The 22,669-nt window shown below is 41.4% G+C and overlaps 1 protein-coding gene across 13 annotated transcripts in view; it reads left to right on the forward strand.

Moving 5' to 3' along the window:
- Positions 1-22,669, forward strand: part of arfip1 (ADP-ribosylation factor interacting protein 1 (arfaptin 1)) — a 179,464-nt gene that overhangs the window by 101,859 nt on the left and 54,936 nt on the right. The window lies entirely within an intron of this gene.

The following is a 22,669-nucleotide window of genomic DNA, read 5'->3' on the forward strand; positions in this document are numbered from 1 at the left end:
GAAGCAAAATTTCACAAACAGAAATGAGATCACGACCAGGTCATCTGTTTTAGCAGTTGATTATGGAATGTTTTTCTTTGAATAGCACCTTGAGATCCTTTACGTCCACCTGAGAGGGCAGACAGAATCTTCGTTTCAATGTAACCTGGGAATGGAAACCCTCCAACAGCTCAGCATTCCCTCAGTAATACACGAGTGTCAGTTTAGATCATGTGCTCAAGTATCTTGAGTAGGACTTGAACTCACTTTCTACTTCAAAGGTGCTCCCACTGAGCCAAGGCTAACATCCATTGTTTATACTTCAAAAAGCTTTAATGCTCTGTAAGTATGTAACAAAAACGAACATGGACATACGAATTAGGAGAAGGAATATGCCATGTGTCCCATCAAGCTGTTCGATAAGATCGTAGCTGATCTGATTGTAACCTCCCACTTACCCCTGATAATCTTTCATCCCCTTGTTTGTCAAGAATCTATCTAGTTCTGCCTTAAAAATATTCAAAGACTCTGCTTCCATTGCCTTTTGAGGAAAATAGTTTTTTAGACTAGCGTGTCAAGGAATCAATTAGGGAGCATGCTATCCTAGATTTGGTATTATGCAACAAGAAGGGGTTAATTAATAATGTTGTTGTGCGGAGTCCTTTAGGAAATGGTGATCATAACCTGATGGACTCTGATCTGAAACTAGGATCCTAAATCTAAGCAAAGGAAACTACGAAGGTATGAGGCATGAGTTGGCTAAAATTGATTGGGGAACTTTGTTAAAAGGCATGCCGGTGGATAGGCAATGGCTAATATTTCAGGAACAAATGCATGCATTGCTACAGTTCTACTTTCCTTTCTGGTGCAAAAACACAACAACAAATGAAATGAAGGATAGTTTTGGATCGAAAGAGGACTCCTACAAAGTTGCCAGAAAAAGTAGCAAGCCTGAGGATTGGGAGCCATTCACTATTCGGCAAAGGAAGGCCAAGGGATTGATTAGGAGGGGAAAAATAGGGTATGTGAGAAAACTTATAAATAACATAAAAGTGCACTGTAAAAGCTTCTATAAGAATGTAAAAAGAAAATAATTAATGAAGACAAATGTAGATCCCTTACAGTCCAGAACAAGATCATTTATCGTTGAGAATAAAGAAATGGCAGAACAATTAAACAAGAACTTTAGTTCTGTCTTCACGGAAGAAGATGCAAATAACTTCCCAGAAATGCTACGGAACCATGGATCTAGTGAGAAGGAGTAATTGAAACAATTTAGTGTTACTAAAAAAATTGTGGTGGAGAAAGTAATGGACTGAAAGCTGATAAATCTCCAGGGCCTGATAATCCACATCCCAGGGTACTAAAGGAGGTGACCATGGAAATAGTGGATGTATTGGTTGTCATCTTCCAAAATTCTGAAACAGTCCCGGCAGATTGGAGGGTGGCAAATATAACATGGAACCCAGCTATTCACAAAAGGAGGGAGGGATTACAGACCGGTTAACCTAACATCACTAGTTTGAAAAATGCTCGAGTCTATTATAAAGGATGTGATGGAAAATATCAATGGGATTAGATTTATGAAACAGAAATGATGTTTAACAAACCTACTGGAGTTTTTTGAGGATGTAACTAGCAGAATATATAAGGGTGAACTAGTATTTGGATTTTCAGAAAGCTTTTGATAAAGCCCCACACAAGGTTAGCGTGCAGAATTAAAGACGTATGGGATTGGAGGTAATGGCCTACTTCTGTTACCATTTTCAATGTTTCTAACCGTTCCAAAGACTCTCAACCCTCTTGAGAGAAACAAGTGCTTTTCATCTGTCTTAAATGGGTGACCCCTTATTTTAAATAGTGACCCCCTAGTTTTCGATTTCCCACAAGACGAAACATTGTCTCCACATCCACCCTTTCAATACCCTTCAGTATCTTGTATGTTTCAATCAAGTTGCCTCTTTTCTAAACTCCAGTGGATACAAGCCTAGCCTGTCCAATCTTTCTTCATTACACAGCCCGCCTATTGCAGGTATTTGTCCAGAGAATGTTCTCTGAACTGCTTCCAAAGTATTTACATTCTTAAATAAGAAGGCCAATACTGCGCACACGTGGTTCCACCAGTGTCCTGCACAACTGAAGTGTAACCTCACGACCTTTATATTCAATTCCCCTTGCAATAAATGATAACTTTCTATTATTCCTAAGTACTTGCTGTACCTGCATACTAACCATTTGTGATTCACTCACTAGAGCACCCAGATACTTCTGCATCTCCGAGCTCTGCAATCTCTCACCATTGGGATAATATGCTTTTTTTTATTCTACCTACCAAAATGAGCAATTTCATTTGCCCACATTATACTTCAGTACTCCAAATTAGCATGATACATCCAAAAGCCAAATGATGATGCAGAGATATTCCATGCTGCATCTTGTTATGATCCTGAATCAGATCCCCAGGTTTGTGATAAAATCCAGTAAGGGACTAATAACCTTTTGTTTAAAATAGACAAAGTTCAAGATAGTTAGAGAATAAAGCAACAAGATTCCACAGGCTTTGAACCAAACAAAAATAAACCTTACTCAGTAAGGTCAAAAAATTTTTTATAATATCTATTTTATACTTGAATATGAGATACATGTGAATTAACAGGCAAACTGTGATCAAACACACCATTTTGCACAATAAATGATCAATGCAATGAAGAAGATAGATGCCATGGATTTCTCAGCTACCCACCTAGACATCAATAAAACACTGAGTCAACCATTCTTGTTGAAGTTGTCTCGCAAGAAATTCCATTCAACTTTGAAGATTGAGCCTTGGAATTCTCCAATTTAGACAGCATCAACGATGGCTCATCTGGCAGGGTTTGAATCTCATCTGCTGAGTTCCATTCCCCTGGATTCTAGATTCTGCACTCGGGCGCTAACACAAAGACAACTTCAGCTGCACCAAGCAGAACACGACCACAGCAAAGGGTTATCTTTGCCCCAACCACCCAGAGCATGGAGACACCAGATTTCTACTGCTTTTTTCAGTCACCAGGACTACGACTGTGCCTTCTTTGATTGCGGGGCCCTCACACTTGAGCCCAACCACAACCCTTTTTGTGCTTGGAGCCTCTTTCTCGGCTCCTCTTTCTTCTTAACTGGGACCTCCCTTCTCTCAACTCCTGCTTGGGACTTCTCCCTGTCCCCTGCTTGGGGCTCTTCTCTGAATGTGGTGTGCTGACCCTGGTCACATGACCAGAGTTTTCACACTGTTTTCTTATTGCGGAGGTGCACTGGGCCCATGTCCTCGGCCCAAAGAACTCCAGAAGCTGTTCTGTGCTTGCACAGCCCACTCCCGGACTGCACATGCACAGAAACTCCTGAAGACTGTTGGAACTTGGCATTCTCAGCACACAGTTCTCCACTCGTAGCCCAAGAGGAGGTTGCCTTACCCGCCCTGCATAAGATGAGTTCAAGATGTTGGAGGGAGGGAGGGGAGAAAATACCTCATTAAAATGTACATTATCTCAAAAAAATCACGTGAAGTCATGTGATGAAGTAAAAGCAATGAATGCACCAAAGGAAACTATAAAACAGATTCAATGGAAATATTATTCATTATGGTGTGTTGTTAGTCCAGCTTCTTGAGGGATTATAATTAAATACATGTATACTTTGTATTGATATTGCTCATCTATTTGGACATACTTTGAAAGATGAATTTGGGGTCACGTTGGAGGCTACTTCTTTAATCTATGTAGATGGGATGAAATGTTAGGACTACATCCATTTGGGAGCAATAAAGATTTTTTTATTTCTCTTCAGGAATGTTCTGAATGTTTAATCAAGCAGTTCTTCCCATTTTTATTGTTCCCCAAAACACCATTGTGCCAACTGAATTTTCCACCATATTCCTTTCTCTTCATTTTTACGGGAATCAACTCCAGCAGATTAGAATATTGTGGACATATGCTGTTATATGACCAGCTGTTAAATGGTGCATGAGTGTATTGAGTTAACATTTTGAGTTTGCGTGACTCTTTTTCGTTGTATCTTCTCCTCTTGTGAAGAGAATGGACCCTCTTCACACATTTTGTCACTCCCATTGCTTGTCCTCCACTCAGTGCAGCCCATGAAATTGAGACAAATTGGTGAATTGCAATGTCAAGAGGTACAGATGCCATCTTTATGCTATGGATGGTGGTAGAATCTGACTTGCAAAGGGCATCGTAACTGGACTGATCCCAGTGCCAGTCAGAACACTTTCTTGTCAGAATCCTTATTTTTTTCAGTTGCTACAAGTGTGCTGAGAATCCAACTGTACTGAAACTATCACTTGATTTCTCCATGTGTTTTTTGACTCTAGTAATGTATTCTATATTTGAGTTCTTGGAATAGCTGAATGTTTGAGATAATACATTCTTAGCCAAAGAAAATTTGATTTTCCTATTTTCTGCTTACTAACTGGAAAATCAAGGAATGATGTAGTCTGTAATTTTGATTGAGCAAAGCAATATAAATGTTATGGTGTGTATGGTTTGTATATGTCATTATGATGTAATGCTTCAATGTGTGTATCTATACTTTTTTGAGATGTGATCTATTTGAGTTAATTTACAGTTATTTTAAGTGGAACTGGACAGACACAACTGCTACCCAAAATTAACCCGACTCAGAGAGTGTGACGGTGTAAAGTATGCCAAGGGGAAACCTGCGGAGATTTCCACAATGCAAACAATGAACATTGTCCTATTACAAAGTTGTTCAATTGTTCTGATAGAGTCAGTGCAAACAAGGGATATTCCTCAGCTAGTTTTGTGTAGAATTGGTTTTCCAAAGTACTCATTGTTTCACCTTGGGGAGCTTGTTTGTTGGAATCTAGTTTTATTCTCTTGTAAAACTGCTCTTTTCAGATCACAGAAATACACTTGTTAATTATGAGACAACTACTTGTCAATGCGTGCTTCACCTAAAAATCTGTCTCGCTTTTTCGTACTTACAGTGTAGTGTGTGTGTGTGTGTCCCCCCCCCCCCCCCCCCCCCACTGACAACTGACACCAAAACCCCCAAAGAGGAGCACCTCGCCTCGATCTGTAAAACAAGTGTGTGAGAAGTGGTGTGACCTGCTCTTCAGCAACTCCTAGTAGTTAAATACAAAAAAATTGTTTTGCTAGTTGCATGTGTTTTTTCTATAAAGATTACATGATGTTCGACGCCATCCCACCCCCATCATCCTTCCCCCAACTTTTCCATTAGATTATATAAGCCGGGCATTTTCTTCTAAACCATTTGCTGACAACTAAATTGTATTGCAGCGTTTCATGATTATGTTCATGTTTCTTGAAAGCAAGTGCTGTAAACCTATGCTTGAGTAGCTGAAACAACAGTTTTATTCTTCCTGTAACTGGTTAACAGGAGAGGGGAAAGAAACAATCAACATCAGCTTAAAACATTGTTCATTTACCTCCTTTTCCCCTGTTTTTTGCCTGTGTATCTAAGCTGGGACACCTTCTGGCCTTTATTACCCAGTATCTGCACTAGGCTTTACCAATTCAGAAATAGACAACCCTGTAAAATGTCCTCCTCTCTGACCCAACAATGTGGCTACACCCCAATTTTAGAGCAGGATAGTGAGTCTATTTGTGTGTAATTGCTGTAGACACTGACTGGGAAACCCAGTCAGGTTCATGGTGGATAGGAGCCTAAGATTGCTCAGCCCACCCACCAACCAGTAACATAGTAGACCAGGAAGAGTGGTATGAGCATTATTTGTCTTTTAATGTATTTAGTTTTATTCATATCATTTTAGATTTTTACTTGTGGATTATTGTAATTAGTGATTTCCAGTACCAAAACTGTTCAATTAAACAGCTTGAATATGATTAGAAGCTTGGAACTGGTAATTATAACTAGTAATTGCTTCAGTGACAGCAGGGGATTTTCTGTCTGCTGCAGATAAAATGGTCCAAGCAGATTTCTGTTTCTGATTAATTGAATAGACACATTTAAAAATTGTAATTAAATCCCAAGAGTTGCAAAAATTAACTGCCATATTAATGCTTTATAATAACAATTGGTTATATTATGTTGCTTGAAAAACAAGGGATTGCATTTAAATAGAAGCACACCAAGTCTGTCAGAAATGCAAATGATGGAAATGTTGGAGTACAGTGACTTGTACAAGCAAATGCAGTGATCATTTCCACATGGCAAGATCCCACAAACAGCAGTGAGTGCATGACCAGCTAAATGGCACGGTGGCACACTGTTAGCACTGCTGCCTCACAGCGCCAGGGACCTGTGTTCAATTTCTGGCTTGGGTCACTGTGCAGAGTCTGCATGTTCGCCCCATGTCAAGATGTGTTTCCTCTGGATGCTCCGGTTTCCTCCCACAATCCAAAGATGTTGGTTGATCATGCTAAATTGTCTCTTAGTGACAGGGGAATTAACAAGGTAAATAAGGGATGGTCACATGGACAGGGCCCGAGTGGAATTGTTGTTGGTGCAGGATCAATGGACCAAATGGCGGCCTCCTACACTGTAGGGATTCTATGATTCTAACCCATTCTTGGTTGTGTTACATGCTGTGGAGATGTCGGCGTTGGGCTGGGGTAAACACAGTAAGAGGTTTAACAACACCAGGTTAAAGTCCAACAGGTTTATTTGGTAGAAAAAGTTTGTTTCTTAAAGACTTGATTAGTTGTAAGTATTCGCATTCCAACCATTATTCATGTAAATTGAGTTTGTGTCTTTATATGCCCTGTTTGTGAACAGAATTCCCACTCACCTGAAGAAGGGGCTTGGAGCTCCGAAAGCTTGTGTGGCTTTTGCTACCAAATAAACCTGTTGGACTTTAACCTGGTGTTGTTAAACTTCTTACTGTATTACACGCGACAGTGACTACACTTCAAAAGTACTTCATTGGTTGTAAAACTCTTCGAGAGGTCTGGTAGTCATGAAAAGTGCGATTTAATGTGAGTCTTTTTTTGTATTAGGTGAAGGAGTGATGTTATTGACTCGGGCACCAGAAAAATTTGCTCTTCAAAATTTTTTTCAAGGGGTGTTGGCTTCGCTGGCGAGGCCAACATTCATTGTCCGCCTCTAGCGCCCTTGTGAAGATGATGGTGAGCTGCTTTCTTGAACCACTGAAGTCCATGGGATGTCGGTACATCCACAGTGCCATAGGATCTTTCATGTGTATGAGCCGTTACCATATGTGCATTGTCTTATGCCACTATCTGAAAGTCCCTCCAACAAACCAGTTGCGTTGTTTCTCATCCTCCAAGACCATCATTTTCCAGTCTCTCACCATTCAAACTTCCAATTGTTCTGACATTTCAAACCTCCTTGCTTCTGAGAAATTTTCTCCCCGCTTTTTTCTTATACAAACTTGGCTTATTTAACTCTCTTACTATTAAAACCTTCATCTCCCCCTTCTGTTCACAAAGTGAAAAGACTTTCCCGTGTACAATGGTTGTGAGGTGTGTTTTGATTGCTGAAACTAATTGCTTGTTTACAGCTTATGCGGAAAGAACACCGAGCTGATATCTTGACTAACTGATAGCTCAGACCCTCTTTCCTCAATTGGACAGTGTTTTAACACATCGATCAAGTTTAAAAAAAATTTTTTTTTTTTACTTTTCCAATTCAATCACATCAAGTCCAATTCAGAGTCGCAACAAGTTGAGGCATTTCCGATCCAAGCTGACAAGACAGGGTCTGCAACCCCTACCCTGTCTTGGGCCTGATCTACATGAGCCAAGCTGATTGGAGTAGGCGGAGGTTTCCTCCTCCAAGGCTTGATCTCATTCGCATCTTAGCCAAAAGGCTGAGATGCCGCTTTTAAAATTTGCTTCATATGAAAATGAAGCTCAAATGCAACCCAATGACCAAGCGCATTTTTGGTTAGAATGCGAATCCCTACAGCCAGCCAGATCTTAAAGAGAGAGCACATTTCCACTCCATCTGACGAAGGAGCAGTGCTCCGAAAGCTAATGGTGTTTGCTACCAAATAAACCTGTTGGACTTTAACCTGGTGTTGTTAAAACTCTTACTGCGTTCACCCCAGTCCAACGCCGGCATCTCCACATCATGACTGCTGTTGCACAGGGCTTGGGGATTGGATCAAGTTGCTGAAGGTGTTTGGATCTAGGGCACTACTCTGAGGAATTCCTGGAACAAGGTCCTGACTCCCAACAATCACCTCCCTTTATACTGGGCATGACTCCAGCAAATAGAGTCATCCCGCACAACCCCTCTCTCTGATTCTGACTGATGTAGTTGGCTTTGGGCTGAATTCAGTGGTCCCACTGCTTTTACTCGGCGGTCCTGATGTTTTTGGTGTTGTGGAGATTTAAAGATGCAGACAGACCTGTTCTTCTGAAGACAGTAGTGCTGGGTTGAATTATTTTTTTTAAAAGGCTTCCTGTAGCACCTAGATTGTTAAAATCAGCTAACAGGGTTTTAAAACTTGCAAATGGGGTGGAGAGAATGAGGAAAGGGGCCCACTCACTCAGAACTTGTTCCCTCAGCTGTCTTTGATGGGTTTTTGCATGCGTGTGGTTTCCACCTTAATGGGGCTGGAATGTGCAAGGTGCAGTGATGTATAGGAAGCTCAAGTCACTAGATTATGGTTTTGTTTTTCTTTATTAGTTTCTTTTTAAAAAGTTCAATTCCGGTTTCCAGCCAGTGGATTCCAAAAATCATTATTTGATATAAAACATGTTTTTTGTGACATCTTTAACCACTTTTGAAACAGTTCTGAATAGCAAGCCTAATAAACATGAGAGAAAGTCTGTTCACCATTGGGGGATGAAGACAGAATAACCAACCATCCTGGATTTAATGAGAGCATCCCGTAAATGAAGTGACTGTCCTGTGTCCTGGTCTGTACGTTGCCAGGGTCCTATTTTTCCTGTATTTCAGACCTTTAAAAGCACATGCACAGTATGCTTCTGCGTGTTTGCAATGCCTCCACTGCCCGATGTGGCTGGTTTCTACCAGCTCCCTCCCCTTCCCTATCCCTTCCTCACTCCCATTGATCCACCAGCAACCCCTTTGCCCACTTCTATGGAGCCCCATGTCAAAGTGTCCCCTCATTTTTTTCCTGAAAGGTAATCATCCTGGATGTGAGTTAGATTGCTGGATGGTGGTAAAAATGGGCAAATTGTCTGGTATTAATGGGGGTGGCACAGTGGTTAGCACTACTGCCTCACAGCGCCAGGGACCTGGGTTCAATTCTCAGCTTGGGTCACTGTGCGGAGTTTGCACATTCTCCCCGTGTCTGTGTGCGTTTCCTCCGGGTGCTCCGGTTTCCTCCCACAGTCCGAATGGCGTGCTGGTTAGGTGTATTGACCATGCTAAATTCTCCCCCAGTGTACCCGAATAGGTGCTGGAGTGTGGCGACTAGAGGATTTTCACGGTAACTTCATTGCAGAGTTAATGTAAGTTTACTTGTGACACTTGTAAATAAACTTAAACTTAGTATATTGAGCTGGATTGAGAACTGCTGGAAAGCCAGAACCATAAAGTAGCTATTGATGGATTTGGATTTGTTTGTGCCATGGGGTTCCGCATTGAGACTGTTGCTCTTTCATCAGTTTATTAGTGATTGAGATGCAGAGTGTTGGAGGCAGAACCTGTAAATCTGCAGATGATACTAAGATCTGAGAGTGTCAGGGCTATAGACAATGCTCCGTTTCTTCAAACTTGATGCTGTTGGGGATTGGACTCATGACTTGAAAATCATAGAATCCCTACAGTACAGAATCAGGCCATTTGGCCCATCGAGGCTATACTGACTCTCCAACAGAGCAACTTACCCAGGCTCTATCCCTGTGACCCCACATAATTACTCTGCTGATCCCCCTAATCCTACACATCTTTGGACACTAAGGGACAATTTAGCATGGCCAATCCACCTAACCTGCTCATCTTTGGACTGTGGGAGGAAGCCGTAGCACCTGGAGGAAACCCACGCAGATGCAGAGAGAACGTACAAACTCCACACAGACAGTCACCCAAGGCTGGAATCGAACCCAGATCCCTGGCACTGTGAGGCAGCACTGCTAACCACTGTGCCACCGTGCCAGTCCTGATGTTTAATTTGGCGAAGTATATGTTATGCATGTGGGCAGAGCAAATGGTCAACACAGATACAACCTCAGGGAAAAGCATTACAGAAGATGGAGAAAGAAAGAATTGGACATTCTGTGCATCAATCCCTAAAGGTTCAAGGATATTGTTGTAAAGCAATAGTGAAGTGAATAGAGTATTGGGGTACGTTTATAGGACAATTGAGTTAAAGATGACAAATACTATTTTGCCCTGTTCAAGACTGATTAGGCTTCTGCATTATTGTCTCATAAGACTGGTGATATAGAGACTTAGGAATGACTGCAAAGGAAGGCCATTGGCCAATTGCTGGTAATCTTAACAATCGTAGGAAGCCAGAGTTGTAGTCGGTTATTTGGTCCCCCAAGTCTGCTGTAGTGTTCAATGAGATCATGGCTCATTTAGTTGTTGCCTTAACTCTACCCCCCCCCTTGACTCCCTTGGAGATCTACCTAGCTCAGCCTTGAATTTATTCAATGACTCAGCCTTCACTGCTCTCGAGGAAGAGAATTCAGAACACTGATGACCTTCTGAGAAGAAATTCTTCCTCATCTCCGTCTTAAATGGGAGACCCTTATTCTGAAACTGTGCATGCCTAGCTCTAGATTCCTTCATAAGGGAAAACATCCTCGCAGCATCTGCCCTACCAAGTCCCCGTAGAATCCTGTATGTTTCAATATGTTTACCTCTCTCTACTAAACTCCACAATGAATACAAGCTCAACCTGCCTAGTCTTTCCTCAAAAGACAATCCCTTCATTCTAGTAATATGCCTAATGAACCTTCTCTGAACTGCTTATCATGAAAGTATATCTAGCCCTCCTTAAATAAGGAGACCAAACTATATAGAGAACTCTAGATGTTGTCTCATCAGGGTGCCAGCTGGATAGGTTAGTAAGATGCCAGAGATCAGATCAGAGGAAGGGGTGAAGGGAGGATCAGCGGGTTGTGGGTGGGGCAGTTGGAGGGCTGTGGGGTGAGGTTGGCAGTGAGGAAGTTAGAGAGTCAGGATGGGGTCAAGGGGATCAGGAACTGGGGGAATGGAGTCCAGCGGTCGGTGAGGAGGAAACCAACAGGTCAGGACAGAGTTGGAGGGTCAGGGGATGTCAAAGGTCTGGCTGTCGTGACAAGGGGAGAGTCATGGGGTTGGGCTTGAGGGGAAGTTCAGGGCTAGGAGAGGATCTGAGTGTCGAGGGGTGGGATGCTGGAGGGTTGGGGTAGTTGGAGAGTTAAGGAGGCACGAGTTTGAGGTGGGGAATCGATGGTGTCGATTGTATAATTATCCATGAGTTAGACATGGTATTTCTGTCTGATATTTCCTGGGTCACTAAGTCAGAACTCGGAGAGTTGGAAACTTTTTTTGGAGGGTCCCGAGGAACCTTCGAATTGCCCAACAGAAATTCAGACTGCCTGGGCAATTCCTGCAGAGTTCTTCTGTTGGGATTTCTGAGGAGTCTGGTCCCTGAACTTCCAGAGACCGAAAGATCTGCTTTAAGCAGTGTTTCAAAAGAGGAAGGCAAGGTGTACGGAAGGAATTTCAAAGCTTAGAGCCCAGACAGCTGGAAGCATAGCCACTAATGGTGAAACAATTAAAATCGGGGATTTCAAGGCCAGAATTAGATGAGGGCAGACATCTCAGAGGGTTGGGGAGCCGAAGGAGGTTACAGAGGTAGGAAGGGTGTGGCTATTGAGGGATTTGAAAACAAACATGAGAATTTTAAAGTCAAGACTGGGAGCTAATATAGATCAATGAGCACAATGTGATGGCTGAACAGGCATTGGGGTAAGTTAATACATGGGCAGAAGAGTTTTGGATGGGCTCAAGTTTACAGAGGCTAGTTTTCTTTGGGACTCCGACATCAAAGGCGGAGGTGAGAGTGTCTTTAAATAAATAAGTAGCTGCAGAAATGTTGTGCTGAGTGGCAGGCCAAATGTGAGGCAGTTGGGATATTGAAAGTACAATTTGAGGTGAACTGACAGTTTTTTCCAGGAAGGATACTGGAGGAGGTTGGGTTTGGGTGTGGAAGAAGAATAATATAGGAAAGTGATCAAAGAAGGTCTTATTCGTTGATAATATGGGACCATGAAGACCATGTTAGATGACATGGGATGGAGAGTTTACATGGAGGGAGAGGTCCAGGGAGGGTAAGAGGGCAGTGAACAAAGAGAGTTGAAATCACTGAGGGATGAGAAGTCATTCAGCGCAGAGGCTGAAGGGCAAAAACAGTGAATGTAGCTCACTGAGAATGTTTTTGTCATAGTTGTGAAGGTTTGAGAAGGATGATTTTGAATGAGGGGTAGAGCAGTGGAGCAAGCTGAGATGCTGAAAGGAGGCAAAAGTGCCAGAGGTCAGGCAGGTCAAGGTGTGATCTGGTGATAAACAGCACTCTTCTATTATTATGGTCTTTGCTACAGCGCGTGGTGGAACATAAAGGGGGGGGGGGGGGAGGGACTTTGTTAATGGGGAAAGATGACATCTTACCGTGCCAGGTTTCGGTGAAGGCCATGATGATACAATCATCCACAGTATGTTAGTAAATGGCAAGGGCCTGTTCACAGTGAATGGACATTCTGGAGCAAGATCCATAGAGTGGTGGTGAGAGCTGATCTGCTGGCAGAGTCCACAGTGACGGGAGGATGAGTTCAATAGTAAGGAGACTGGCAACATTCACTCCCAGCAGAACACTGGAAGGGAAGGTTAATGTGAGAATCGGGTGGGACAATTGAAGTTGCTGTTGTAATGAACCAGTGCCAATTGTCTCAATGAGTCCTTCTGAGGATACGAAGAGAGGCACAGAGGGAAGCTGCATACTTATCTAACAGGCAGTCAAATCTGCAATGGCAACAAAGGAGAAGGAAGGTCGAGGAGTACTGGAAGGTTGGGAATTGTGATGGCAGAATTCCTGAAAGGGGAGAATTTAAAGGAGGCATGGGGAGAATTTAAAGGAGGCATGACGACAAAAGAAAAGGCTTCAGGAGGTGGAAAGAGAACAATAAAAAAGAGCTAAAATGAAATATAGCAAAGGCCTGGTCGAGAATGGAAGCCAAAATGTGCATGTTAACGGACTTGAGGAAAAGCTCGAGTGATCAAATTTGTAGCAAATACATATGGGTGCTCTTCTGGACAATCACATGAGGGGGTAGTCAGAGCATGGGTAAAGGAACCTTTTTTGTGAACTCAATTTAGATGTTGAAGGATTTGGAATTAGTTTTTCGACACATACACCATTTTCCGTCCGCTGTGACGTTATCTGTGTGTTGTTTCTCTTCCTGCACCCAGTGGTGCACAAGGCAGACTTTCATCTGTTCCCATAGTGAGGGTTATCCTGGAACAGGTTGCTAGCTTGTTGCCAGAGGATTGTCTATGTGTGCTTTGAATTATTTAGCACTTTTTAAAGTCATCTCAGTCAGCAGATCTGGTGAAGGAATTTTCATGAGTGCTCAGGTCTCCACATTAAACTAGGAAGGCTGCTTTTTGTTGAGAAGGACTTTGTTTAAAGTGCCTTGTTTTTGTTGCTAGCACCCTGCCGCTCTTTCACAAGGTCAGAATAAACAAATGCAGGCTTACTGTAAACAAAAAGTGTGGAGATACCTTATGATTTAGTCATGCAATGCTAGAGATCACTGTGCCACAACTCCAACAATCTTTTCTGTGCTTATGTAATTATCTGTAATCCTCTGATTTAGAGTCATGCATATTGTAACATTTGGGAAATTCTAGGTTGGTGTGAAACTTGTATCTTAAGTCATGGGTGAAATGTAAAAGGGGAAATTAAGACAATTTAGATTGGGTGAATCCAGTCACTTGGCAGTTGACTGTGATTTTATCCCTGCTGTATGACAAGGATGAGTGCTTGTAAATGATGTGGAGTGACAAATACTAGGAAAAGGGCAAAGTATATATACTTTTCCAATTCAATCAAATCCAATTCAAAGTCTCAACAAGTTGAGACATTTCCGATCCAGGCTGACAAGACAGGGCGAGCGACCAAATCACCCTGTCCTGGGCCTGATCTACATGAGCCAAGCTGATTGGAGAAGGGGGAGGTTCCTCCTCCAAGACTTGCGCTCATTTACATCTTAGCCAAAAGGCTGAGATGCCGCTTTTAAAAATTGCTTCATGTGAAACATATGAAGCTTCAGTGTAACCTAATGACCTCAACCAAGTGCAGCATCCTATCCATACTACACTTGATCTTAGCCAAAAGGCCGAGAAGGAAAAGGGCAAAGAAAGTAAGCAAACGTGACTAACCAGAATGAAAATGGTCTCAGATTAAAATGTGTTTGATTGACATTGCATTCTGTCATACTGTAAGGAGAGCCTAATGTGAGACTGTGCACCAGGCCTTATTGTGTTTCATTTTCCCCTTTTCCATTTTAAATTTCCATTATGTGAGCTTAAGCATCCATTGGACTTTAGTTTTGTTCATGTGTATTTTCTTACATTCTGTTTTAAAACACATTCGAGAGGATTTCGTATTCATTTATCTGTTCAATCAGATTCGATTAATGTAAATACAGGCGGGTGCTTGTAATCCAACACTATCTTGTGCGCACTGGTTCAGCCAAAGTGCAGTATAAATGGGCATTGAGTCATATTACTGTTCTCAGCACTTAATTTGGTTACCAGTATAGACTGAGTTTCAACAATGAAATGGAACAATGCAAATAATTACTAATTTGTATACGTGAGAGAAGCTCTAAATTTAAACCCGGGTTTCAGAATGCCTCTCTCCATCAATTCATAGTAATATAAACTCGGACGAGTTAAACTTATTGAATTATGCAGTAGCTCTACACTTGTCGGATATCTAGTATAAACATTGCACAAGTGCTAGCATCATCCTACGTCATCAACTGTTCAAATGAAGCGAGATATTTATTCATTCTGTGTTGGTTGTAATACAGATGTTACTTACCTTCACTTCAGTAGAAGGCTAATGTCTCCCCCATTAAAAAATCTTTCAAAGTGGAATATTTTGCGACAACATGCCAGATATATAATTGCTCTCCTGTGTGATGAAAGGATCACTTTATTATCACTTGATGTGAACCTGCTTGTGGTCATAAAGTCAGGTCTCAGTGTTTAGGAAATTGACATGCTTAAAAAGAGCTGCCTTTCCAATACTGTCCATTATGAAGACATTATATGTTCACATATTGCAGTTGATTGCTGCTTTAAATTGGATTAAATTGAACACCGCTATAGTATTGACATGCAGCAGGGATATCATGGTTTGTGTCACCTCTTGCAGTATTCTCATTTGATGTCCTCTTTGTTTCTGGGTATTAAACTTGAAGTTCAAAAATAACTTCAAAATTTACTGCTTCTTGGAGCTGGACAATTCTCACCAGCACTCACAAGAGAAAAACAGCACTCTTGTGTGAGGGCCACTTGCTGTTACGTCTTCCTCAGGGGTGTCACCTGAGTCAGAAACTTGAGAGCTTAGCCTAGACTTGAGTAGAGTGCTGCACAGTCAAAGGTGCTGTCTTTTAGATGAAGCAGTAAACCAAGTCAGCCCTCAGGTAAATGTAAATGATCCCCTGACGCTTATCAAATAAGAGGAGGGGAGGTTTCCCATTGTTCTGGTCAACATTTATCCCTGTGCCAACATCACCAAACACACAATCAAACAACTACCCTCATTGTTGGCTTTGGGGTCTTGCTGTGTGGAAAAATTGGCTGTCACAGTAACTACACAGTAAACATCAAAAACGTTTCATTGGCTGGTAAGTGCTTTGGGATGTTCTGAACAAATAAAAACACAGCATGGTGGTACAGTGGTGAGCACTGCTGCCTCACAGCGCCAGTGACCCGGGTTTAATTCCAGCCTTGGGTGACTGTTTTGGAGAGTCTGCACGTTCTCCCAGTGTCTACGTTGGTTTCCTCCGGGTACTCTGGCTTCATCCCACATTAAGAAGTCTAACAACACCAGGTTGAAGTCCAATGGGTTTATTTGGTAGCAAAAGCTTTTGCCACCAAATAAACCTGTTGGACTTTAACCTGGTGTTGTTAGACTTCTTACTGTGTTTACCCCAGTCCAACGCCAGCATCTCCACATCATTCCTCCCACATTCCAAAGGTGTGCAGGTTAGGTGGATTGGCCATGCTAAATTGCCCCTTAGTGTCCCAAGATGTGTAGGTTAGGTGGATTAACCTAACCTACACATGATGAATGTGCGGGGTTATGGGGATAAGGCGGGGCCTGAGTAAGACACTCTGTTGGAGAGTTGGTGCAGATTCGATGGACCGAATGGCCTCCTTCTGCACTGTATGGATTCTAAAAGTGTAAGTTTTACACTTCCATCCGGTAGAGGCGGCTGAGGGACTTCACTGGTGCATTCTGGGAGAAGTCGGCCCAGCAGCATCTACTAAGTGGGAAGCGGAAGATCTGGTGTCAAGGAATGATTGGCAGAGCGATCTGGGTGTAAAGGTACACAGGTCACTGAAATTGGCAACGCAGGTGGAGAAGGTAGCCAAGAAGGGATACGGCATGCTTGCCTTCATCGGCCGGGGCATTGAATTTAAAAATTGGCAAGTCATGTTGCAGCTTATAGAACCTTAGTTAGGCTACACTTGAATATAGTGTTCAATCCTGGTCGCCACAGTAGCAGAAGGATGTGGAGGCTTTGGAGAGGGTACAGAAAAGATTTACCAGCACGTTGCTTGGCATGGAGGGCATTAGCTATGAGGAGAGGTTCGAGAAACTTGGTTTGTTCTCACTGGAACGACGGAGATTGAGGGGTGACCTGATAGAAGTCTACAAGATTATGAGGGGCATGGACAGAGTGGATAGTCAGAAGCTTTTTCCCAGGGTGGAAGAGTCAATTACTAGGGGGCATAGGTTTAAGGTGTGAGGAGCAAGGTTTAAAGGAGATGTACGAGGCAAGTTTTTGTTTTACACAGAGGGTGGTGGGTGCCTGGAACTCGCTGCCGGGGGAGGTAGTGGAAGCAGATACGATAGTGACTTTTAAGGGGAGTCTGGATAAATACATGAATAGGATGGACATCGAGGGATATGATCCCCAAAAGGGTAGGGGGGTTTCAGTTCAGTCAGGCAGCATGATCAGTGCAGGCTTGGAGGGCCGAAGGGCCTGTTCCTGTGCTGTAATTTTCTTTGTTCTTTGTTCCTTAATTGAGGAGTAACTGATTTGCATATGTGACCAAATGTAATTCCCACCTGCTCCCTAATAGATGATAGAACACTTGAAAAGGAAATTGTATGTTATATGAATTATTCTTCTATCTCAAAAAGACAATCACATTCACTGTGATTTGTTTGATTATTCGATCAGCAGGCAGGTATGGACTCCATCTGGTATTGGTTATTAATGTACCCCATTAAAATTGCAGTTAGAACACAGTTTCCTCCCATTCTGGTGTCTTATCTTAATGAAGCCATTCCAGTTTTATAGTATGGATGTTTACTGCTTTATATCTGGGGAAAGGCTACCAGCAGATTATTGACCTGTCTTGAGTTTCCTAGCCAGTAAAACACCAAGTCCAACTGTAACAACTTATTACAGTGAAAAGTCCATGACAACATAACAATCAGTCCAGTTATATAAGAATGAAAAATGTGATGACTTCAGCAAATCACTTTTACCCATCTGGCAAAATGTAATTTTAGAAATTCAGTGCAGAACTTTATATTTCCAGATATTTGGTGGCAGTTGAATTTAGAGTGTTAATTCTGAGTTTCTCTTTTTTTTGCTGTTCTGCTTTGCAATCTGTTGCCAATTACATTTGATTATGGCTATAAAATATCTTGTGTAGCTACAATTTTGATACTACTCCTTTGCACCAATGGACCAAAGGATATGGCAATACTTATGGAGGGAGGAGTTTAGGAAGAGTTGAAAGATATAGATTTCCCAACCTGAAACCTATTACAAGACTTTTAATTCTGATGATTTGCGTTAATTATATATTAATAGATACCAGTGGACATTGTTTGTGTTGCTAACAGGCAACCTGAGGTTTGGAGCAAAATTGTGGTGTTAGCTGTTAATTTGGCTATCCCTTTTAAAGCTACTGCTCTAAATAGGACTGTATATAATTGTAACTGGTTGTAAACTGGGGTCATTCACAGGGCAATTGAATCATAGCATTCTGTGGCACGGAGGCTACCATAGGATCTAATGTATCTATGTTGGCTCGCTTTAAAAAAGGCTATTCACTTAGCCCCATTCCCCCTGTTCCTGTGGCCTTTTAGATTTTGTCAAACATTGATTTACTTTCATGGTTCCTGCTTCCAATTCTGGCTCTGGTAGGTCATTCCATGTCCTAACAACCTACTCTTGTTTTTTCTTTTATTCTTTTAGTGTTCTAATTACTGACTCACCAATCCCAGTTCTTCTCTTACATTGTCAAAATGGATTTGATATCCTTCCAAAAGTAAGATTCCCAGATTAGTTACACTGTCAGGCTCCAAATCAATCAGCCTTTTCATAAAAAAATATTATTTTGCTTCTGTGACAGAAGTATGACTGGAGATGTATTTTTGGATGTTGCAGTTTTTTGGAGGACTAGGGAGTGAGACTTAAATCTCAACACAGACAGATAGCCTCGATCATGAGCAGATCTTAATTGAAGCATCCAGTTCCAAATTGGTATGAACACAACACAAGAAAAGAGGGAAATTTCAGAACTGGTCAAAGTACTTTAAGAATGCAGTACTTAGTAACACATTGACATGTTTAAACTTGAGTTATGAAAATAAATCATCTTTCAGAACTGTAAATACAAAAATGCACGGTACAATTTCCTTTTTAATAGTGCTTGGGAAAACAATGCTTTGAGGTAACATACTATAAATCTAAAATCTGGTGCTTATACAAGATCACCTTTTAAATGATGCATACAATGGGAGGATATTTTATTGTGTCTGACGAAATGAAGGACCCACACTCTCATGTTTTTCTATTGCTATTATAAAGAAATAAGATTAAGCACAGGTGAGTCATTCAGCCCATTGCATATATACCAGAAATAACTCTTCAATCTACTTGAATCCCATCTCTCTGCTCTTTCTTTGTACCCTTTTGTCTTTTCTCTTTTTGAATATTTATATCATCTTCTGACAGAGAAAGAAATCTAAGCTCTTCCCTTTATTGTTCTCAAGATAATCCTGAGTTTATGCCCATTCTATCAATTCATCAATCAGCAGAAACCGTCTGCTGGTCACAGGAATTATCAATCCCATGGTCTATGTTGTGTTATAAATTATCTCCTTGAGATTTCACAATGGGTACAAGACAAGGAATTGGGACAACAAAATGAAATAATTCAAAGTTGCAATTTTATATGGTGAATAACAAAATGGAGAAAATATTTTCTCCCCATTTTTCGTGTTATATTCTGTCAATAATATGTTTTCCTTCCACTTTATTCCTTGTTCTTGAGGGTACTAGTGTACCCGAACAGGCGCCAGAGTGCGGCGACTAGGGGATTTTCACAGTAACTTCATTGCAGTGTTAATATAAGCCTACTTGTGACACTAATAAATAAATGATAAATACTGACTCATGCTCGTGTCGAGTGCCATAAGTGCTGGGTGCCCCAGAAAGCTCACCAAAGTGATTCTTCCCTCAGTTGTAAATCTGGACAGTGGGACATTCAACCATTAGACAATATCTCAGCCATGCCAGCCTGACATTTTCCACATGCTTGTTGTTCATCTGGTTGTCATTAAATGCTATTCAAGAATTCTGGCTGAATATTTCTTTTTAACCCAAGGTTAGTGGGACCAGTTACAGCAACCCAACTGTTGTCATCTGAACTGAAGATTAACCTTGACACCACCTGGTCTTTGAAACTTGCACCACAATTAGTATGGACACTTGTGATTATTGTGCATTTTATTCTATGAAAGTTCATTTAAACTTGAATTCTGAAACAGAATTTCTTTCTTTAAAAAGAATTACCTCGACAAATATTTTTGTATTGTCTGCAAGCATTTGCCTCAACAGAAATAACAACCAGTAATAGGATGAATTCTCTTTACCATGTTCATTTTGAATATGGATCAGTAAGCCACTACAAAGTTGTCATTCTGTTTGTTGTCCAGCTCCCTTGAAACATGACCCACGAATAGGAGAGCAGGATGGCTGAATTAACTCGTGTCTTGAGGCTGTGGAGGCCAAATCACTGGAAATATTTAAGAAGGAAATGGATAGATTTCTAGACTCTAAATGTGTATGGTGTTGAGATAGCGAATCAGCCTGGTTATGTTGAATGGCGGAGTAGGCTTGAAGGGCCAAATGTTTTGATTATAATAATGCAGCTTCTGATCCCAACTATCCAAATAGGAGAAGAGGAAGCATCGCTGGCTAGGGCTAACATTTATTGCCCATCTCTAATTGCCCTTGAACTGAATTAGGGTATTTAAGAGTCAATCGCATTGCTGTGGATCTGGAGTCACATATAGGCCAGACAAGATAAGGATGGCAGATTTCCTTCCCTAAAGCAGATGTATGATGGTTTTATGGTTTTAATTTCAGAATTTTATTGAATTCAAATTTCACCACCTGATGTGGTGGGATTTTAACCCCCACTCCCACCACATGCACTTTTCCCCATACGCACCTATATCCTTTCTCACTTGGTTGTTCAGCGTTAGGTTGCACTCTTGGTATTTTCATTCCACAGGAACTGGGTCAGAATTAACGTGCGTGATGTTCTACCCATGTACAATTTATCCACAATAACAGCAAAATACCACAGGTGCTGGAGCTCTGAAGTAAAAAAAATATTCAATAGGTCTTGCAGCATGTGTGGGGAGAGTAAGGTCTGTGATTCATCACAAAAGGTCAGGGACATGAAATATCTAACTGTATAGCAGCAGGAAATGGCTCCAGGAAGATCAATAGACCTAAGTAGGGAAACTTCATTTAGGCATTCTTAACATTAAGTGACTAATTTAAAGGGTATATTTTTTGCTAGAATCTGGCCATTTTTCATGTGTTTGATGTGTACACTGAGCTGCATGACGAGGGAAGGCAGAGATTGAACATTGATTTTGGTTCAATTTATTGGTCATGCATTTCTGTATTTGAAACAAATCTTTGGATGACTCTGCGGTGCTTTCCCCAAACTGATTAGAAACTTGACAAACTATTTAACAGATTTGTTTTTTTGATTGGATCTTGCATTCCGCCAATTAATTAAAACATTAATGGAGGACAGCTACAAGAACAACGAATGTTTATATAGCATTTTTTATTGCAATAAAACATCTTAAGGCAATTCACAGGAACATTATAAAGCAAAATCTGACACAATGACGCAAGAGATATTGGGCAGATAATCACAAATTTATTCAAAGCGGTAGGTTTTAAGGAGCGGCTTAAAGAAGGAAAGAGGGGTAGAGCGATGAGGGAGTCTAAGGAGGGAATGCCAATAGTGGAACAATTAAAATCTGGGATTCTCAAGAGGCAGAATTAGAGGAGTGAAGATATGAGGGTTGGGGAAGATTACGGCAATAGGGAAGCCTGTGGCCATGGAGAGATTTGGAAACAAAGATGACAATTTTAAAATCAGAGTGTTGTTTAACTGGGAGCTAGTGTAGGTCAGCAAGCACAGGAGTGATAAATGAAGGGGACTTGTTGTAAATAAGGACACCGGCAGTAGTGTTTTGGATTACCTTAAATTTACAGAGGGCAGAATATGGGTGACCAGACAGGAGTGTGTTGCAGTAGTCAAGTTTGGAGGTAACAAAGGCGTGCAAGAGGATTTCAGCAACTAATGAGCTAAGACAGGGTAGAGCTGGGCAGTGTTTCGAAGTGGAAGTGTCAGTCTTGGTGCTGGTTGAAGTTCCTCGAGGTCAAGTGTGACACCAAGGTTGCAAATAAAGCTATGTGTGGTTATTTGAGGAAATCGAGAATAACTGCTGCTGCTCGTAGCTATTCCTGCCAGGAGATTTCCTGTCATGGTATGCCATGCTCATCTGTCTTGCGCCATCCTTGCAAATTCACTGTACCTCATCTGCAGTCACTGTGCGACATTCATCATTCAACTATCCCTCTTTCTGTTTCCCTGCATTTTGCCCCCTAGAAGAGGTGACTAGCTATTCAGCCTGAATTAAATGGCTGAAATCCTGACATTTTCTGTCCTGAATGTCACTTTTTAGAGTTATTTTTGCTCTTGCAGTTTCAAGCACATCTTCATTTGTCTCATGATCTACAATGTGGTTGATTCTTAACTGTCCCCTGGAATGGCCCAGCAAGCCCCTCAGTTCAAGGGATATTTTGGATGGGTAACAAATGCTTGCCTTGCCAGTAATGCCTGCATCTCTCAAACATATTAATTTAATAAAATGGAATTTTTAGCTTGTGTCTTAGTATTCACATTTCAGAGACCTCTATTTCTTTCCGTAGATCTTTACTTATTGTCCAGGCTTCTGAGGCGTACAGGAAAGTGGATAGAGTCCAGCACCTAACAAGTTTTTTTTTCTTTTTACAAGCTTGAGTTTACTTGTTATTAGCACATCTTTCATCTTCACAAAATTATTTCTGGCTATCCCTGTCCTCCTTCTGACTTCTGCATTACAGGTACTTTTAAAGTTTTAAGGAAAGTGACA

Source organism: Mustelus asterias, chromosome 1 (assembly GCF_964213995.1).
Source record: "Mustelus asterias chromosome 1, sMusAst1.hap1.1, whole genome shotgun sequence".
NCBI lineage: Eukaryota > Metazoa > Chordata > Chondrichthyes > Carcharhiniformes > Triakidae > Mustelus > Mustelus asterias.